The following is a 20,698-nucleotide window of genomic DNA, read 5'->3' on the forward strand; positions in this document are numbered from 1 at the left end:
TTTACTCTCTAAAGAATGGCACGTGGTCTGAAATGGGAAAACATTGTGCCCCACCGAAAAAACCCGGAAAAAACCTGAAGGGGTGGGGAGGGAGGACTCTGTGAAAAAAGTACCGGGGATGCTCGTCGTATCTCTTAGGGGTAAAAATTCGTCATTTGGTATCTTTTAGGGTGTAAAATGCAAATTTTTGAAAACCAGCATTTTCTGGTAAGTTTTTTTGGGCTACCTGTGTCTCCGAGACTTCAGTAATTTGTGGTCAGCAAAACAACGAGTGTAAATAAAATGGAAGATGTGTTTACGAAGTCGAAGTAAAAATGGATATTTTCATTTGTTTATTGGCAAACTTAACTTATGGCTGCAATCTGCAGGTATGTATGAAACTTGGGTAGTAATGTTTTGCCGCGAGAAGGAATAGAACATCAAGAGATCGGGTTTTTCATGCAGTTATGTTTGACGTTTGAAATCGTGAAACTTGGAAAACTGCATTTGAATGAAGAGCTCGATCTCTTTATCGCCGAGGAGTTAGTCAGAGATATTTGTAGGGAGTAATGAGGGTAGACTTTCTGTGGTAATTTAGTGATAATTTTTGAGATCTATGGAATGTTTTGATCGCTTATATTTCAATCAACATGAGAAAACACAATACTTGTAGGTGTCCTTCCTCTCTGAAGGATGAGAGCTAAGGTGTGACCTGTTTCCTCTGGCTATACTGGGCTTTTCCCCCCTTCCTCCATGTATTCTTAATAGTAGATATATAGTATATTTAGCTTGGTCTCCCCGATTAGCAATGCATGTGTGCCAAGCTAGAAGCTTGAGACTATTAAGTTTATTATTATCGTTATTATTATGGCAAGTTTTATTTGTCTGTATATATCATGTTTACATTGACCAGCGGACTAAGTCTAGGCTGGTTAAGTTCATCATTTTTTTCAATCCTTTCTTCAGCTTATGCATATTCATAGAACTTCTTGACTATATTAACGTTCTGGCTTAAAATCCATTTCTGACATCGTTCTATAAGAAAGTTCAGTTCCCTGTCTGTATTTGTAATTGTTCTTAGGTCTTTTCTTAGCTGTTCGTGATGTCCTGCGAGAAAGTCAAACACTATGTTAATCTGATTTACACTTGAGCTTTTGCACTCTTTTTTGATGCCTGCACGTAGTTCCGTGTATTTTTCTTGTTTTTCAACAGTTCTCTCCGCAATCTTACCAACTTGACAAACTTATTATTATTATTATTATTATTAGTCTGAGGAAACTTTCTGTGGTATTTTAGTAATAGTTTTTGAGATCTATGGAATGTTTTGATCGCTTATATTTCAAACAACATGAGAAAACACATGTTAAAAATATTTCAGCAATCTGTATTCGAAATCAAACAGATAAATTGCAGGATTTTTTTGAGAGGGATGGGGATTCAAAACCTACAGTACCTTCAATAAGTGACATCATTTTTGATGTCATACATACACTATACTAGTCTCCTACGCAGCCTACTTAGGGGAGTGAGCATGGTCTGATGACACTAATAGTGGCTGTGTAGGAGAAGTACACTATGCCAGTCGTAACACATTATATAACACAGCTATTTGAAAGAAAAGACGCTTATAAAGCACATGTGCCTACTACTTTTTGGATAGTAATAAACTCTAACTCCATTATATTTTTGTGTGTGTTTGTACGGCCATTACACAGTGAGTACCAATAGTGTAGTTGTTTTACGGGTTGTATTACATCATGTTTTTTCTTTCATTGATTAATTTTTTTATATTGCTGATGTATATTAAACTAGATACAAACACTGATCTTGTAGACTCTTTTCGACACATAAATTCTCACAAATTTGTCATGTAGTCGGAGTGAATTAATAGGTGAGGAAGCCTTTTTCAACAGAAAATTTTTTGAAATATTATTGTAGGAGTACAGTGTTTGTAGACTAGATGGTTTTGCTTTGCTAATGCTTTGCTATGAATGTTGATATTGAGCACTTATTGGCCGTGTTTGAGGGCCGTACAGGGAAATATTTGGCTGGAGATTATGCTGCACGGACTGAGGGTAGCGATCAGTCGTCCATTAGTAATGTCTGTTCTACTTCATATGTGATTATTTATGGCAATTAACAGCTATAAGACAAGTAATGAAATACTTCATGATCATTTACATCGGTGTAATTTGGGCTTCCTGTGTTATGCCAATTCATTTTGTGCAACTGTTGCGTGACTGAAGCAAAATGGCGGTCATATAACTGTTTTCCTTGTTTTCTCGATGAAAAAGCCACAATGTTCTCCCAGACTTAGACCAGTTGTCCCTTGATTACTCGTCACAACCCAATGACAATAGTGTCTACTACTTTGCAGTAGGCACTAAAGTTGAGGGGGAACAGCGATAGGTAATAAGCGATAAGAGTAGGAGGTCATTCCAAGATGCAAGAATAGGTAGTAAGAATGGCTCGTATTTCTTATCATGATTATTCTTGTCAAGAACATAGATGTTGTTGTTGTTTGTTGTTGTTGTTGAGTGTTCACGTAGTTAACAAAACCATTTAAAACACCTTGATTATTCGTGTTTAGATCCATGCCCACTGTGCATTTCAGTCATGCAGTCGCCAATCACTAATCACCATTTGCTGTTTCCCCCTTCCTACATAAAAGGAAATGACTTTCAATAGAAAAGGTTTCAATATCCTAATGCGAGGATTCTCTGTAATATATCGTATGTTGAAAGGGGAAAACGACAAGTCGTAAAAGGGGGGGTCAGGACCCCCTGGATCTGCCCTTGAACAGGCTACTTTGTGTAGATTATAGCACATTTCTTCACTTGTTACAGCTTGCCTTTTAAACAATATATATTTGGGCAAACTGTTTTTCCAAAGATTTTTTATGATTGCTATCGAAATGCTGATAACTTATTTGTTGCCCATGCATTATGCCTGCTCAGTGGCATGAACGGCAGCAATAAAGGACGACCACTTTTGCTTTGTTGCTGTAATTCTGTCACAATTGTTTTATGAGGCAGGATTGTTTGCCTTGTGCCAAATATGAAATGCTGATTAGCATAGGTAGAAATCATTATAATAACTTTCATCCAAACCTAACATATCTGTCTTAAAATTCCGATGCATTGAGCTAATAAAGGTAATATTGTGTAAAAATGGTCTTATAGTGAAGCTTGTTAAAAAAACGATGTAGAGCCACATGATGTAGGGTCTCAGGTTGGCACATGTGACAGAGTCAAAAGACACTATTTTGGACAGTAATTATTTAGTCATAAATCTATATTTTTAATTAGGAATGCCTCGTGTACACATAGGAATGTAATTCTTTAGTTAACTGTTTGCGTGGAAAATGCGTAAGCAAGAAATAATTTTCTTACGTAATTACATTACAGTGAGTCATGCCTAGGTTTGGCGCTTGTTTACGTAAGTTCGTGTTTGGGACATCCTGTTTGCGCCTAGGGCGTGCAACATTGCGTAGGATGTGTAAGGTCTTAAGAATGCAGGTTTTCCCATAAAAGTAGGCCCAAACTAAGCTTAAATCAGTGTAGTAAAAGTTCTTGAAGACGTTGCGTTGTCTACGGATATTTTCACATATCAAGACAAGGAATTCTCTTCGATGTAAAGAGATATCCTGTAATCTCGTTCCCGTTTTTTTTCGTGTATTGTAAAGTTGTGTGAATTTTTCAATAAATTCTTTTGTCAAAACCACTTGCAATCTGATTCATAGCTGAGCGCCTTGCCGCCGGTTACATTTTTGGTGTCAGAAGTGGGATTGCAAGAAAGTTGACATTAGTAGTTACTGATTATTTACCAACGGGAACGAGACTGAAATCATGGCAGAAGAAGCTGTGGCTGCACTCACAGAGCAATTGGCTGCACTCAAGGCACAGCTGGATGGCATGCAGGCTGAAGGAGGACCCCCTGCCCAACCTGTTCCTGCACCAGTGGTAAAAGTGACAGTGCCAAGGGAGAAGAAGCTGAGAAAGTATGCTGGTGGCAGAGACGACAAAGTGCTTGAAGACTGGATAGCGGATGCACAGAGGTCTGTGGCTGCCCAGAAGTTAACTGGTCAAGAGGCGGTGGATTTCCTGTACCATAGCCTAGAAGGTGCGGCTCGAGATGAAGTTCGACTAAGGCCTGTGGATGACTGGACAGACCCGGATGGCTTCTTCAGGATTCTAAGAGACGTCTTCGGGGAGAAGCTCACCAAGACCCAGCTTCTCCAGAGGTTTTTCGCCAGAAAACAAGGTGACAGGGAGCCCATCCAGGACTTTGCCCATGCCCTGATGTCAATGGCGGAGCACATAACCAGAGTACAAGTAGGAGCCCTGGAAAACAAGGACCAGAACCTCAGAGACACATTCGTTGAGAACTTGCGTGACAACCTGTTGCGCAGGGATCTCAAGCGCTATATCAGAGAACATCCCGAGAAGACCTTCAACGAGGTGAGGCAAGAGGCCTATCGTAGCTCGGAAGACACAGATAGAGGAGCACATCGCCATGCAGCGGCCAAGGAGGTGTTGGTGGAGAGCAACCAAGTAAATGCCATCCAAGAGCTTACAGCAGGACAGAAGGCCCTGGTGGAGAGGCTCATGCAGCAACAAAAATTGCTGGATGAGCAGCAGAAGCTGCTAACCCAACTTACCATGAAGTTCGCAAGCCCATCACCACCACGAAGTCCCCCACGTGGTCCGAGGAGATGTTACAACTGCCACGAGCTTGGACATCTTCGGCCGAACTGCCCAAAGCCCCTGAAAGACAAGGCACCAGCAGCACCACAGAAGGAGTCAAACTCCAGCTCTCCACGGCAGTGAGCCACGCCGTGGAGAGGAACTGTAGTGGCTCTAATTCTCTTTTTCAGAACGAAAAGTTTGTCGGGACAAGTCCCACAGTGGTGGCGAGGATTGGCGGAGTACCTGTGAAAAGCTTAGTGGATACGGGCTCCATGGCTACCCTCATCACCGAGTCGTTCTACAGGGAAAAGCTACAGCCAACCCTAGGAGACCTACACCCTGAAACAAGATTACTGCAGCTGCGAGGAGCTAACGGTTTGGACATCCCTTACATTGGATATATCGTCGCTACAGTAGAGATCGGAGGAGTGGTGGTCCCTGGGTGCGGCATCTTCATCACGAAGGACACAGCAGCCACTACAGTAATGCAGAGGAGGGTACCTGGCCTACTGGGAACCAACGTTCTTGGGCAGGTGCCCCAATACCAACAGATCCTGCAAGATGAAGAGAAGAAGAGTAAACGTAAAACTGGGTTCGTGAAAGTAGCCGGCTCAGACAAAGTCTGGGTCCCTGCTTTCACAGAATCTGATATCTTGGTCACAGGCCCATCATGGGGCACTGATGCTGTGATCGAACCCCTTGGTGTACCAGTAGAAGGAAACCTCACCGTGGCCAGTACTCTCGTGGATACTACCAAGACGTGTTACTATGTCAGAGTTGCCAACCAGACGGCAAAGGACATATGGCTAAAGCCGAGGACGCGGATTGGAATTGTGCGAGAGGGAGAGATGGTCAAGAGAGGAGAGCAGTTGGAGTTCCTACACGAGAATAACATGGTGACAGTGTGCTGTAACCTTAGTGCTGACCCTCAGATGCCACCCCAACGGGAAGCTGTGGGCAAAGTACGTTGGCAAAGGATACAGACACCCCCTCACGGGATTACCCTGGAACATTTCCCCGGGACGGAATTTCAGAGGGAGAAAGCTCTCCAGATGTTCGAAAGAAATGAGGAGGTGTTTGCTTCATGTAAGGAGGACCTTGGCTGTACAAAGACAACATATCATCGCATCTACACAGACGATGATGTGCCTGTCACAGAGCGTTACAGAAGGATTCCTCCAAACCAATACCAGGAGGTGCAACAGCATCTACAAGACTTGCTAGAAAAAGGAGTGATATGTCCAAGTGAGAGTAACTATGCCTCCCCAATAGTGCTTGTACGAAAGAAGTCTGGAGCCTTGAGGATGTGCGTCGACTACCGGAAGCTGAACCAGAAAACCAAGCGTGATCAGTACCCCCTACCAAGGATAGAGGAATCACTGGAGGCACTGCGTGGCGCAAAGTACTTTTCCACCATAGATCTGGCATCAGCCTACAATCAAGTTGAAGTCCATCCTGATGATCAGCACAAGACTGCGTTCACAACGCCCATGGGTTTGTTTCAGTACACTCGGATGCCGTTTGGACTACAGAATGCCCCAGCGACCTTCCAAAGGTTGATGCAAGGAGTCTTCCGAGAGGACATACTTCGCACCCTGATGGTCTACCTGGACGACATCATAGTCTTCTCATCCACCATTGAAGAACATCTTGAGCGGTTGGAAACGGTATTCAGTAAGCTGAAGCATCATGGATTAAAGGTTGAACCAACCAAGTGTCAACTCTTCAGAGATCGGGTGTCCTACCTGGGGCACGTGGTCTCTGCTGACGGTGTCGAGACAGACCCTGAAAAGACAAAGACAGTTAACGAGTGGCCAGTCCCCCAGACAGTGCGCGATGTGCGATCATTCCTTGGTTTCGCGTCATACTACAGAAGATTTGTCCCCAAGTTCGCTCAAATGGCAGGCCCGCTGCACAAGTTAGTTGCTGAGCTCGGGAGCGGAGGAAGTAACAAGACCACCCGGAAGCAGATTGGCGTACTGTGGACAGAAGAGTGCCAAAAGAGCTTCAACAAGTTAAAGAATCTACTAACCTCAGCACCAGTGCTGGCCTACCCGGACTACACCAAGCCCTTCATCCTAGAGACGGATGCGTCCAACGAAGGATTGGGAGCCGTGCTGTCCCAAGAACAGGACGGAAGAGTCAAAGTGATCGCTTATGCCAGCCGAGGCCTGAGAGGTGGAGAGCGAAACATGGAGAACTACTCATCGAGGAAGCTGGAACTATTAGCTTTGAAGTGGGCTGTATGTGAGAAGTTCAGGGAGTACCTGCTGGGATCGAAGTTTGTCGTCTACACAGACAACAACCCGCTGACATACCTACAGTCAAAGAGTAAGCTGAAAGCTGTGGAGCAGAGGTGGGCTGCAGAGTTAGCAAACTTCAACTTCACCATCAAGTACCGCCCTGGACGTCACAACCAGAATGCAGATGCTCTAAGTCGCATCAACCGAGATGAAGAACCAACCACAGTTGAAGTAAGAAGTACCCTAGCCTACTCTACCAATACTACAGACCTACCAGAAGAGGTACGTCAACATTTGATGGTATCAGCAGCGTTCATAAGCAACACAGAGACAAGTGCGCTGGAGGAGCAAGCAACCTCATTCCCAACCACACCTCTCACAGAGATCCAACGACTACAGCAGGGGGACCCATGTATCAGTCGTCTCCTCCACTACCGAAACCTTGGACGTCGGCCAAGTAAAAGGCAAAGCCAACAAGAGACAAGGGATACAAGGAAGTTGCTTAGTCACTGGAACAGGATTGAGGAAAGCCATGGAGTTCTCTACCGCCGTACAGGAGTCGGACAGGGAAGTGAGCTTCGGTTACTGCTACTCCCCACATCAATGAAATCACAAGTACTGAAGGGTGCGCACGATCAATGTGGACATCAAGGACAAGACAGGACAGAACAGCTCTTGAGGAAAAGATGTTGGTGGCCCGGTATGCAAGGAGATGTGAAGCAATAGATCTCAAATTGTGAAAGATGTGTCATTGCCAAAGGATCCTACCTTCCAGTCAAGACGCCAATGGGCAGCCTACTAGCTACTAGGCCATTGGAAGTGCTAGCGATGGATTTTACCTTGCTTGAGCCTGCAACAGATGGAAGAGAAAATGTCCTCGTGTTAACAGATGTGTTCACAAAGTTTACAATTGCTGTACCTACCCGTGATCAGAAAGCTACAACCGTAGTCAAGACCCTGATTAAAGAATGGTTCCTTGTGTATGGAATCCCCCAAAGAATACACTCTGACCAAGGCAAGTCATTTGAGGCAGAACTAGTCAAGGAGTTGTGTGCAGTGTATGGAATTAAGAAGTCAAGGACAACCCCTATCATCCTCAAGGAAATGGGCAGTGCGAAAGATTCAACCGTACACTACATGAGCTTCTAAGAACTCTACCAACAGAAAAGAAAAGAAGGTGGCCTGAACACCTGAAAGAGTTATGTTACGCCTATAATGCTACGCCACATGCAACGACTAGATACTCACCCTTCTACCTGATGTTTGGTAGAGATGCAAAGCTACCTTTGGACATTCTACTTCCTGATGATGACAGACAAGTGACAGTAGACAACCAGCAATGGATTACCAAGCACCAGACTCGTCTACGAGAAGCTTATACCACTGTGACACAAAACTTGAAGGAAGCTGCTACCGTCAGAAAGAAGATCCATGACCAGAAGGGCAGAGCACTGGCCGAACCACTACAAGTTGGAGAGCGAGTACTCCTTCGCAACCGTAAAGTCAGAGGAAGAAACAAGATTCAAGATAAATGGGACAACCAAGTGTACAAAATCGTCGAACGAAGAGACAACAATACATATGTCGTTGAAAGAGCTGATGGACATGGAGGAGATAAAGTTGTTAGTCAAGGAGAAATGCAAGTGTGTCCAAGACCAATGCTGGAGATACGAGGACGACACAGGCAAGCTGACAGGTCTAGACAAACATGTACTGCATCGCCAGAATCATCAGATGAAGAAGATGACATTGGAGGAATGACAATCGCCTTTCAACCAATGACAGAACCAGCTGAACCTGATGATGATGATGATAGTGATGATGCGTCTGAGGAAGAACTGGCTGCACCTGTACTCCGACGTTCCACAAGGACAACGGCAGGCCAACACAGCAACCTCTATAATCTTCCAAGATCCGCACTTCAGCACTGACGAGTCCACCTGCGTATCATTGTTCCTGAATTTGCTCGAGGACGAAGCAAACAAAAAGGAGGGGCAAGTGTGACAGAGTCAAAAGACACTATTTTGGACAGTAATTATTTAGTCATAAATCTATATTTTTAATTAGGAATGCCTCGTGTACACATAGGAATGTAATTCTTTAGTTAACTGTTTGCGTGGAAAATGCGTAAGCAAGAAATAATTTTCTTACGTAATTACATTACAGTGAGTCATGCCTAGGTTTGGCGCTTGTTTACGTAAGTTTGTGTTTGGGACATCCTGTTTGCGCCTAGGGCGTGCAACATTGCGTAGGATGTGTAAGGTCTTAAGAATGCAGGTTTTCCCATAAAAGTAGGCCCAAACTAAGCTTAAATCAGTGTAGTAAAAGTTCTTGAAGACGTTGCGTTGTCTACGGATATTTTCACATATCAAGACAAGGAATTCTCTTCGATGTAAAGAGATATCCTGTAATCTCGTTCCCGTTTTTTTTCGTGTATTGTAAAGTTGTGTGAATTTTTCAATAAATTCTTTTGTCAAAACCACTTGCAATCTGATTCATAGCTGAGCGCCTTGCCGCCGGTTACACACACAAATAACAAAGGGTTGTGCAACATGTAGTATCACTATACTCTCTATGGAATTGATAATTTCTGCAATCTCTCTGTGGTATATAATATTTCAAACATAGTGAGTCAGACTGGAATTAGTTTTTTATTTGCAAAAATATTTTTCTTTGTCGAACTTTTGATGAACGCTTAGAGTGGTTTAGCTAAAAACCTAGTAGACAAATAATTTGGTTTTACTTTAATAACCTGTGAAATAGTAAGTAGATCTGATCTATCTATCCATGTTTAACGATAGTGATAATCATTTTTAACACTCCCTTTCACATTTCCCTGAGCCATCTTGAATGGTAGCCTTGCCTTTACATTGATGCGAGACAAACAGTGAGCTTGCAATGATAGAGACCTCTTTAAAACATTGGACAATTATTCACATATCTCTATCATTGCAAGCTCACCATTCATCTAGCTTTAATGCAAAGGCATATTGCTAACTTTCAAGATGGGGCAGGGAACCATGACGAGGACTATTGGAGCTTGCACAGAGTACACTATCTAATACAGGACAAAATTACTTTTATGCATGATGATACTTTTAAGGGAAACAGGACAATACATTACTAAGTCTAATGGTTAATTTATTAATGTAATGCAATGAGATGGTAGGTTCACTGATATCATGCAGTTCCAGGGGGAGTTGATACTGTAGGTAGTGGCATAACAGTAGAGACGTGTGTACATGCAGATGTACAATCCATGTATGGAGCAAATCATTCAGTCACACAGCTTTCATGCTATCCCAACATACACCTGTAAAGCAAAAATTTTAAATTTTGCAAATGTACAGTATGCAACTTTTGTTCTCCAGCATAAACCTGCCTTGTCAGGTTGGCCATTCCCTTCATCACTTGAGGGGGAGGGGGAGGGGGAGGGGCTGTTTAACAGCTATAAGTTTACCACATGAATTTAATATTATTGCCCTAACCTTTAACTTGGATAATGTTCTGTTTTTTCAGTATTTGGACTTCCATTTGGATAAAGCATAGGTACAAGTGAATCACTAAAATAGAGGACTGTGATGAGGAGTGTTATATTAAAGTCATCGCATCACCTTGGCAACAGAACAACAATCTGGCAAGTATTTTACTTTACTTTTGTGCTAAGCGTTGTGGGAGTGCATAGCAAGTATTGGGAAAGAAGGTTTATATTAGCCTCAGTACACAGGGGAGTAGAGTGCACTCTAATAGCTTGGATGGGATTTCAATTGATTAGATGGATGGATGAATTGATGGAGTACAAAATGGGCAAATAGATATGTGATATAACTGTAGAGGGGTAACGAAGAATGGACTAATAGATTTGATGTGATTGACAGCACTTTTCATAATTCTGTGACCTACTGACCCATGACTTCTGGCATTTTAGCTTCTGTCAATCAAACTTACAATGGGCCAATCTCATTTGCTCTTCACGAGCGATAATAAAATTCCTGCTCAACCAATCAGAGACAACTTTTCCCGTGCCTTTAAATCTAAATGGACACTTAGGCAATTGGATTTCAATCCAAATGTTCAAGAAAATGTCTTTCAATAATTTTGTTTTATGAAATCGCGTACTATGTTGTATGTAGTTGTCATATTTATCAAAAATTTAAGTGGAATTTGATTTTTTTAAACATCCAAGCTTTTCGTTCCTTTTGGCACATCATCAGGGATTGAATGAAATAACAAATCCAAGTTATTTATAGATAGCGGAAAAAAACCATACATGACACTTAACCCCACGCCCAATGCTAACTACTATGTGCGTGCATAAAAACTATTCTATCTCTTTATAAGAGCAAGATAACATTTACTGGAATTGTCCTTCAAGATCGAGTCTCTGTTAAATAACGGTTGTTTGTTGTTGGAAAATTATAAACCATCCCTCTGACAACAAGCTTCACTTCCCTGTTTTAGTTTTCTTCGCTTGATCTTTCTATTCACAATTCATAGTCATATTTACTGCAACATGATAAAATGGCTGCCAAGTCGCAGAAATTTCTTTATCAGTCAATTCTAATCAGAATGCACTCTTGAGTTTGATTCACTAAAGATAAAACTCAAGAGGGTCTGGATTACATAGGTCATAGAATTATGAGCATACCCCCAGACATACAATTGCTTATAAGTTTGTCAATTTTCAACTTAAGCTTTCTCTGTCAATATAACACCTGATATTATATAATGAATCTTTAAAGGGTTATTAAAGTAAAAGTACTCTTTCCAGGGCTGGTATTGATTTTTCTCTAAATTTAATTTTAATTCAACTAAATTTGCGGACGCCATTTTGGCAAGGGGTTTATTGTATTGGATCGATGAGTGGGTGGAGTGAGAATGGACTAATGCGATTTAATTGGATTGGATGGATGATGGGTGGAGTAAGAATCGACTAATGTGATTTGATTTAATTGGATTAGATGGATGATGGGTGGAGTAAGAATGGACTAATGTGATTTCATTGGATTAGATGGATGATGGTTGGAGTAAGAATAGACTAATGTGATATAATTGGATTGAATGGATGGATGATGGGTGGAGTAAGAATGGACTAATGTGATTTAATTCGATTGGATGGGTGATAGGTGGAGTAAGAATGGACTAATGTGATTTATTTGGATTGGATGGATGATGGTTGGAGTAAGAATGGACTATTGTGATTTATATTGGATTGGATGGATGATGGGTGGAGTAAGAATGGACTATTGTGATTTATATTGGATTGGATGGGTGATGGGTATAGTAAGAATGGGCTAATGTGATTTAATTGGATTGGATGGGAGATGGGTGGAGTAAGAATGGACTAATGTGATTTAATTGGATTGGATGGGAGATGGGTGGAGTAAGAATGGACTAATGTGATTTAATTGGATTGGATGGGTGATGGGTGGAGTAAGAATGGACTAATGTGATTTAATTGGATTGGATGGGAGATGGGTGGAGTAAGAATGGACTAATGTGATTTAATTGGATTGGATGGGTGGAGTAAGAATGGACTAATGTGATTTAATTGGATTGGATGGATGATGGGTGGAGTAAGAATGGACTAATGTGATTTAATTGGATTGGATGGGAGATGGGTGGAGTAAGAATAGACTAATGTGATTTAATTGGATTGGATGGGTGATAGGTGGAGTAAGAATAGACTAATGTGATTTAATTGGATTGGATGGGTGATAGGTGGAGTAAGAATGGACTAATGTGATTTAATTGGATTGGATGGATGATGGTTGGAGTAAGAATGGACTATTGTGATTTATATTGGATTGGATGGATGACGGGTGGAGTAAGAATGGACTAATGTGATTTAATTGGATTGGATTGATGATGGTTGGAGTAAGAATGGACTATTGTGATTTATATTGGATTGGATGGGTGATAGGTGGAGTAAGCATGGACTAATGTGATTTAATTGGATTGGATGGGTGATGGGTGGAGTAAGAATGGGCTAATGTGATTTAATTGGATTGGATGGGAGATGGGTGGAGTAAGAATGGACTAATGTGATTTAATTGGATTGGATTGATGATGGTTGGAGTAAGAAATGGACTATTGTGATTTATATTGGATTGGATGGGTGATAGGTGGAGTAAGCATGGACTAATGTTGATTTAATTGGATTGGATGGGTGATGGGTGGAGTAAGAATGGGCTAATGTGATTTAATTGGATTGGATGGGAGATGGGTGGAGTACGAATGGACTATGTGATTTAATTGGATTGCATGGGTGATGGGTGTGAGAAAGAGGATACTAATGTGATTTAAATTGGATTGGCATGGGTGATGGGTTGGAGTAAGAATGGACTAATGTGATTTAATTGGATTGGATGGGAGATTGGTGGGTGGAGTAAGAATGGCTAATGTGATTTAATTGGATTGAGATGGTGATAGAAGGAATGTTTTAATGGATTGATGGGGATGGTATAAGAATGGACTAATGTGATTTAATTGGATTGGATGGGTGATGGGTGGAGTAAGAATGGACTAATGTGATTTAATTGGATTGGATGGGTGATGGGTGGAGTAGATGGACTAATGTGATTTTGATTGGATGGGAGGTGATGGTGGAGTAAGAATGGACTAATGGATTTAATTGGATTGGATGGGTGATGGTGGAGTAAGAATGGACTACTGTGATTTAATTGGATTGGATGGGATGATTGGGTTGGAGGTAAGAACTGGACCTAATGGATTTAATTGGATTGGATGGGTGGAGTAACGAATGGACTCATGTGATTTATATTGGATTGGATGGGATGATGGGTGGAGTAAGACTGGACTAATGTGATTTATTGGATTGGATGGGAGATGGGTGGAGTAAGAATAGACTAATGTGATTTAATTGGATTGGATGGGTGATAGGTGGAGTTAAGAATTAGACTAATGTGATTTAATGGATTGGATGGGTGATAGGTGAGTAAAAGGGGAAATGGACTAATGTGATTAATTGGATTGGATGGATGATGGTGGAGTAAGAATGGACTATTGTGATTTATATGGATTGGATGGATGACGGTGGAGTAAGAATGGACTAATGTGATTTAATTGGATTGGATTGATGATGGTTGGAGTAAGAATGGACTATGTGATTTATATTGGATTGGATGGGTGATAGGGTGATAGGTGGAGTAAGCATGGACTAATGTGATTTTAATTGGATTGGATGGGTGATGGGTGGAAGTAAGAATGGGCTAATGTGATTTAATTGGATTGGATGGGAGTGGTGGAGTAAGAATGGACTAATGTGATTTAATTGGATTGGATTGATGATGGTGGAGTAAGAATGGACTATTGTGATTTATATTGGATGGATGGGTGATAGGTGGAGTAAGCATGGACTAATGTGATTTAATGGGATTGGATGGGTGATGGGTGGAGTAAGAATGGGCTAATGTGATTTAATTGGATTGGATGGGAGATGGGTGGAGTAAGAATGGACTAATGTGATTTAATTGGATTGCATGGGTGATGGGTGAGTAAGAATGGACTAATGTGATTTAATTGGATTGGATGGGTGATGGGGTGAGTAAGAATGGACTAATGTGATTTAATTGGATTGGATGGGAGATGGGTGGAGTAAGAATGGGCTAATGTGATTTAATTGGATTGGATGGGAGATAGGTTGGAGTGAGAATGTACTAATGTGATTAATTGGATTGGATGGGTGATGGTGGAGTAAGAATTGACTAATGTGATTTAATTGGATGGATGGGTGATGGGTGGAGTAAGAATGGACTAATGTGATTTAATTGGATTGGATGGGAGATGGGTGGAGTAAGAATGGACTAATGTGATTTAATTGGATTGGATGGGAGATGGGTGGAGTAAGAATGGACTAATGTGATTTAATTGGATTGGATGGGAGATGGGTGGAGTAAGAATGGACTAATGTGATTTAATTGGATTGGATGGGGGATGGGTGGAGTAAGAATGGACTAATGTGATTTAATGGATTGGATGGGGATGGGTGATGGGTGGAGTAAGAATGGACTAATGTGATTTAATTGGATTGGATGGGTGATGGGTGGAGTAAGAATGGACTAATGTGATTTAATTGGATTGGATGGGAGATGGGTGGAGTAAGAATAGACTAAATTGATTTAATTGGATTGGATGGATGGTGGGTGGAGTAAGAATGGACTAATGTGATTTAATTGGATTGGATGGGAGATGGGTGGAGTTAGAATGGACTAATGTGATTTAATTGGATTGGATGGGTGGAGTAAGAATAGACTAATGTGATTTAATTGGATTGGATGGGTGATTAGGTGGAGTAAGAATGGACTAATGTGATTTATTTGGATTGGATGGATGATGGTTGGAGTAAGAATGGACTATTGTGATTTAATTGGATTGCATGGGTGATAGGTGGAGTAAGAATGGACTAATGTGATTTAATTGGATTGGATGGGTGATGGGTGGAGTAAGAATGGGCTAATGTGATTTAATTGGACTGGATGGGAGATGGGTGGAGTAAGAATGGACTAATGTGATTTAATTGGATTGCATGGGTGATGGGTGGAGTAAGAATGGACTAATGTGATTTAATTGGATTGGATGGGTGATGGGTGGAGTAAGAATGGACTAATGTGATTTAATTGGATTGGATGGGAGATGGGTGGAGTAAGAATAGACTAATGTGATTTAATTGGATTGGATGGATGGTGGGTGGAGTAAGAATGGACTAATGTGATTTAATTGGATTGGATGGGAGATGGGTGGAGTTAGAATGGACTAAGGTGATTTAATTAATAATACTTTATTCAAAAATGCAGATTACATATTTTGAAAAGGAAGACATTGAGGTTAGCCCTATATAAGTCCCCTAATTTAAAATAAATAAATAATTTTAAGAACTAATAATATATATATATATATATATATATATGTACAATACTAACTTCAAAAAATGTTCATGTGTTTCTTAAGTCTTGTTTTAAATTTATTTACGTTGGGTTCATCTGTATGATTTACTACGTTATTAGGAAGATCATTCCAAGATTTGATTATTCGCACAAAAAAAGAATATTTGTAACAATTTACTCTAGCAGATTTGGTCTGTATTTTAAATTGGTGATTAGCTCTCGTTTTCGTACTTTTACAAAGTTCAAAATAGTCACTGAAATCTAGACCGTTCATCTTGTGTACAATCTTATAGCACTCAACTAGAGAGAGGAATTCCCTTCTAAGTTGCAAAGAGTTCCATTTGAGTATCTTACATCTGTCTTCATATGCCATCTCTTGTCGTTTTTGACCAAGTGCGATGCGTGACGCTCTTCGTTGTATAGATTCAATTGCATGGATATCCTTTACTAGGTGTGGTGCCCAAACTGGGCATGCATATTCCAGAATGGGACGGACCAGTGATTTATAGAGTATGGAAAAGATTTCCTTATTTCTACTACCCGTGGTACGTTTAACTAAACCAAGGACTTTATTTGCTTTATGTACAATTGCTTCTACATGTTTGGACCAACTTAGATCGCTCGACATTATAACTCCAAGGTCTTTGTAGTCATGTACGTTCTTTAATGCTGTGTCGGATATGTGATATTGTGTTCTATTCTTATCACCCTTATGAGTTATCCTCATGGCTTCACACTTTTTAGGGTTAAACTTGACTTGCCAATCCGCCGCCCAGTCTTCTAAAGAAGCAAGGTCCGACTGTAGAGCTGTTACATCCCCAACGTCGGTTAGTCGTCGATAGATCTTAGTATCATCAGCAAACAATTTGATGCTTGATGTGGCTACATTTGGAATGTCATTTACATATAACAGAAACAAGATCGGCCCCAGAATTGAACCTTGCGGGACACCCGATGTTACTGGAGACCAATCAGAAAAGGATCCACGTATTTGCACTCTTTGTTTTCTATTAGTTAGAAAATTCCTGAACCACAATAGTAATTGATCGTCAATGCCATACCTGTTAAGCTTGAAGAGTAGGCGTTCATGTGGAACGCTGTCAAACGCCTTTGACAGGTCTAAAAAGATAACATCTGTCGCTTTTGAGGTATTTCTTGATAAACACCAGTCATTATAGCTACTTAGAAGTTGGCCTACCGTTGATCTGCCTTTTAAGTATCCAAATTGATTTTGGTTTAATAGTTGATGTTCTGTCCAGAAGGCTATGACTCTTGATCGTACTATTTTCTCTGCCACTTTACAAATGATAGATGTCAACGAGATTTGACGGTAATTTTCCTTGTTGTGTTTTGGACCTTTTTTGTGGATTGGAGTTATATTTGCAATTTTCCAGTCCGATGGAAGTGTACCAGAATAAAACGACTTGTTAAACATCTTGCACAGTGATGTGGATAATTCCTTTGCACATTCTTTCAAGATACGCGGTAGTACTTGATCGGGCCCAGGGGACTTGTGAATGTTCAATTCTTTTAGATAACTTTCCACTTCATTAGCTGAACATTGAACGTTGCGTAACTTTTCAGTAACAACAAAGCCAAATTCTGGAAGGATGCATTGTTCTCGTGTAAATACAGATGAAAAGTATTCATTCATGTGTTGTGCTATGTCTTGATCACTTGTCACTTCTTGACTTCCTTCTTTCAGCAACACTAAGTCGTTGGTACCTTTTCGTTTTGATTTCATGTAGTTCCAGAATGGCTTTGAATTGTTCTCGGATTTTAATTTGTTTGCTAGATCTTTCAGATGGTTCCATTTTGCTGAATTGCATTGCTTTTTCAAAGAGTTGTTTAGATTACGGTACGCAGTCCACTGTTCCTCGTTGTTCGATTTTTTGGCTTTTTTATAGAGGTTTTTCTTTTTCCTGCACAGTTTTATTAGATCTTTGGTAATCCATGGTGCACTAATTTTCCTTTTTTGACGGTATTTTGGTATACTATCGTTGACTGCTGCAAAGTAAAGGTCTTTCCAGGTTTCCCAATTGGTGTTTATATCTTCGTCTTCCAAAATACAATCCCACGGTGTTTTATTAAACAGAGCTCTAAGATGATTCCAATCGGCTTTGCTAAATGCGTAGACTTCTTTTTTTGACACACGGTTTTGATAAGGATGGGTGTCCACTTTGAAAGTTATTGAATTGTGGTCGGAGAAGGGTTCTCCGACTTCGAGGTCTTTAATCAAATCAGCATTTGTAGTTAGTACAAGATCTAAAATATTCTTCTCGCGAGTAGGTTCATCAACTGATTGTTGTAAAAAGTTATCATGAATTATTTCTGAGAGAAGAGTGTGATGTTCAGAGGTTTTTGTAGGTTGGTTGGTAGCCCAGTCAAACTCGCTAAGATTAAAGTCACCAAGTATTAATAAATCCGTAGTTGAAATGTTAGTGAGACAATTCTGAAGGTCTTCTAAAGGTTTGAGATTGCTGTTTGGTGGTCTATAAAACACTCCAATGGTTAACTTCTTGTTGTTGTTCCCGGTAGTTATATCAATAAAGAGTATTTCTGATTGACAATTTAAATCTTCTCTTAAAGAAGTTATAATACAATTTCTCGTGGCAATCAACACTCCTCCGCCATGTCTTCCCGCATTTCCAGGACGGTCTCTTCTATAAACACTATAGTCGTTGCCGAATACTTCGGCGTCCGTTATCGAAGCGTCTAGATGGGTCTCAGTAAGGACTATGATGTCAACTTGGCTTTTGGCTAATTCTAGTTGCAATTTTGCGATTTTGTTTACGATACTCCTGGCATTCGAGTAGAATACTGATAACTTCGAGGTTTGATTTGTCACCTTATTTTTTGTGTCTACATTGTCATTATTGTTTCTGTCGTCGTGGCCAGGGTTAGGATGAATGTCTCCACAAGATAGTATACGAAGCTCCAGTTGAAAACTAGCGTCGTGGTTACTGTAGAACTTAATTCTTTGCTTGTAGAATCGTCTCCGTGGTCGGGCATACCAGAACGCCGAGTTGTTGTTTGAGATTGATACCAAGATGAATTCAACTTGTGCTGGTTTATACTCTTGAAAGTATGGATTCGGTACCAGAATATCATTTTGTCTGAAGACTTGAGTTTCATGTGTTATCTTGCGTTGGCTTTCAGTAAAAAAAGTGAGGATTAACGACCCAATAAGATAAAAACTGCGGAGCCGTTTCAAGTCAGCACGTTTAACCTTCGTCATGCCTGATGAAAATATAGGCATAAATTGGATTGGATTGGTGGAGTAAGAATAGACTAATGTGATTTAATTGGATTGGATGGGTGATAGGTGGAGTAAGAATGGACTATTGTGATTTAATTGGATTGGATGGATGATGGTTGGAGTAAGAATGGACTATTGTGATTTATATTGGATTGGATGGATGACGGGTGGAGTAAGAATGAACTAATGTGATTTAATTGGATGGATGGATGACGGGTGGAGTAAGAATGAACTAATGTGATTTAATGGGATTGGATGGATGACGGGTGGAGTAAGAATGGACTAATGTGATTTAATTGGATTGGATGGGTGATGGGTGGAGTAAGAATGGACTAATGTGATTTATTTGGATTGGATGGGTGATGGGTGGAGTAAGAATGGACTAATGTGATTTAATTGGATTGGATGGGAGATGGGTGGAGTAAGAATGGACTAATGTGATTTAATTGGATTGGATGGGTGGAGTAAGAATGGACTAATGTGATTTAATTGGATTGGATGGATGATGGGTGGAGTAAGAATGGACTAATGTGATTTAATTGGATTGGATGGGAGATGGGTGGAGTAAGAATAGACTAATGTGATTTAATTGGATTGGATGAGTGGAGTAAGAATAGACTAATGTGATTTAATTGGATTGGATGGGTGATAGGTGGAGTAAGAATGGACTATTGTGATTTAATTGGATTGGATGGATGATGGTTGGAGTAAGAATGGACTATTGTGATTTATATTGGATTGGATGAATGACGGGTGGAGTAAGAATGGACTAATGTGATTTAATTGGATTGGATGGATGATGGTTGGAGTAAGAATGGACTATTGTGATTTATTTTCTTATCTTCTACTATGATGTTTTTAATGACAGGTACATCCCGGCCATAGACTTGAAAGAAGTTGCTTTTTTTTTTAGATCCTCATTGGATAAACACTTGAAGCACAGAGGACCATATTGTGTATGGCTATTGACGTTGCTAATGAAAGGTAAGAGGCAGCACATTAACAGTGTTAAAACCCCCCCTTCCTCACCTCTACCGCTGTCTGTTATGGAAGGTCCTCGATATTTCTGTTTCCTATGCCTCGTTCCCTGTTCTGTTTTGGTTATTAAATATATTCAATCATGTGAATCATGATACAAAGAAATAGGTTTATGTTGCTTTGTTCATCACTCTCAACAGCTGATGGGCATGAAGAATGACAGAATAAACGATAACAGGATTCAAGACAAGAGAAGAAAATTGTAAACAGAGATAGAGAAAGGAGAAAGGAGTTAGCAAAACGTGAAGACAAACAACAAAAGTTGGACACAAGAGGCGCTTAGGTTTTGAAATGAAAAAAAAGAAAAAGAAAAAAATTAAGAATAGAAAAATATGAAAAAAGCTAAAGAGCAGAGTAGAGCAGAACAGAGCAGTAGAGAAGAGAACAGGAGAAAAGAAAAAAAATTGATAAAGGTGACAAAAACAAAACTATGAGAATTATAGATAAAAAGTAAACAGAGTGAGGAGAATAGGATAATAAAAGAGATTGAATTTTATATATGTAGCGCCTGTAAAAGATTCAAAATCAAGTGAATTTTATTAAACTACTTTTTGAAAAATACAAAATCTCAGTCGTCACTATAAC

At 40.3% G+C, this 20,698-nt stretch overlaps 1 long non-coding RNA gene across 1 annotated transcript; it reads left to right on the forward strand.

Moving 5' to 3' along the window:
- The first annotated feature begins 258 nt into the window (after window positions 1-258).
- On the forward strand, window positions 259-20,653 carry LOC148912168 (uncharacterized). The gene is made up of 4 exons (XR_016119410.1): window positions 259-368; window positions 10,430-10,547; window positions 19,944-20,059; window positions 20,254-20,653. It is a non-coding gene; the product is annotated as an uncharacterized LOC148912168 (long non-coding RNA).
- The last annotated feature ends 45 nt before the right edge of the window (window positions 20,654-20,698 follow it).

The sequence above is a fragment of the Actinia tenebrosa genome, unplaced genomic scaffold, assembly GCF_029948245.1.
Source record: "Actinia tenebrosa isolate PJP-AT-01 unplaced genomic scaffold, QUT_ActTen_1.0 PGA_scaffold12__29_contigs__length_12842862, whole genome shotgun sequence".
NCBI lineage: Eukaryota > Metazoa > Cnidaria > Anthozoa > Actiniaria > Actiniidae > Actinia > Actinia tenebrosa.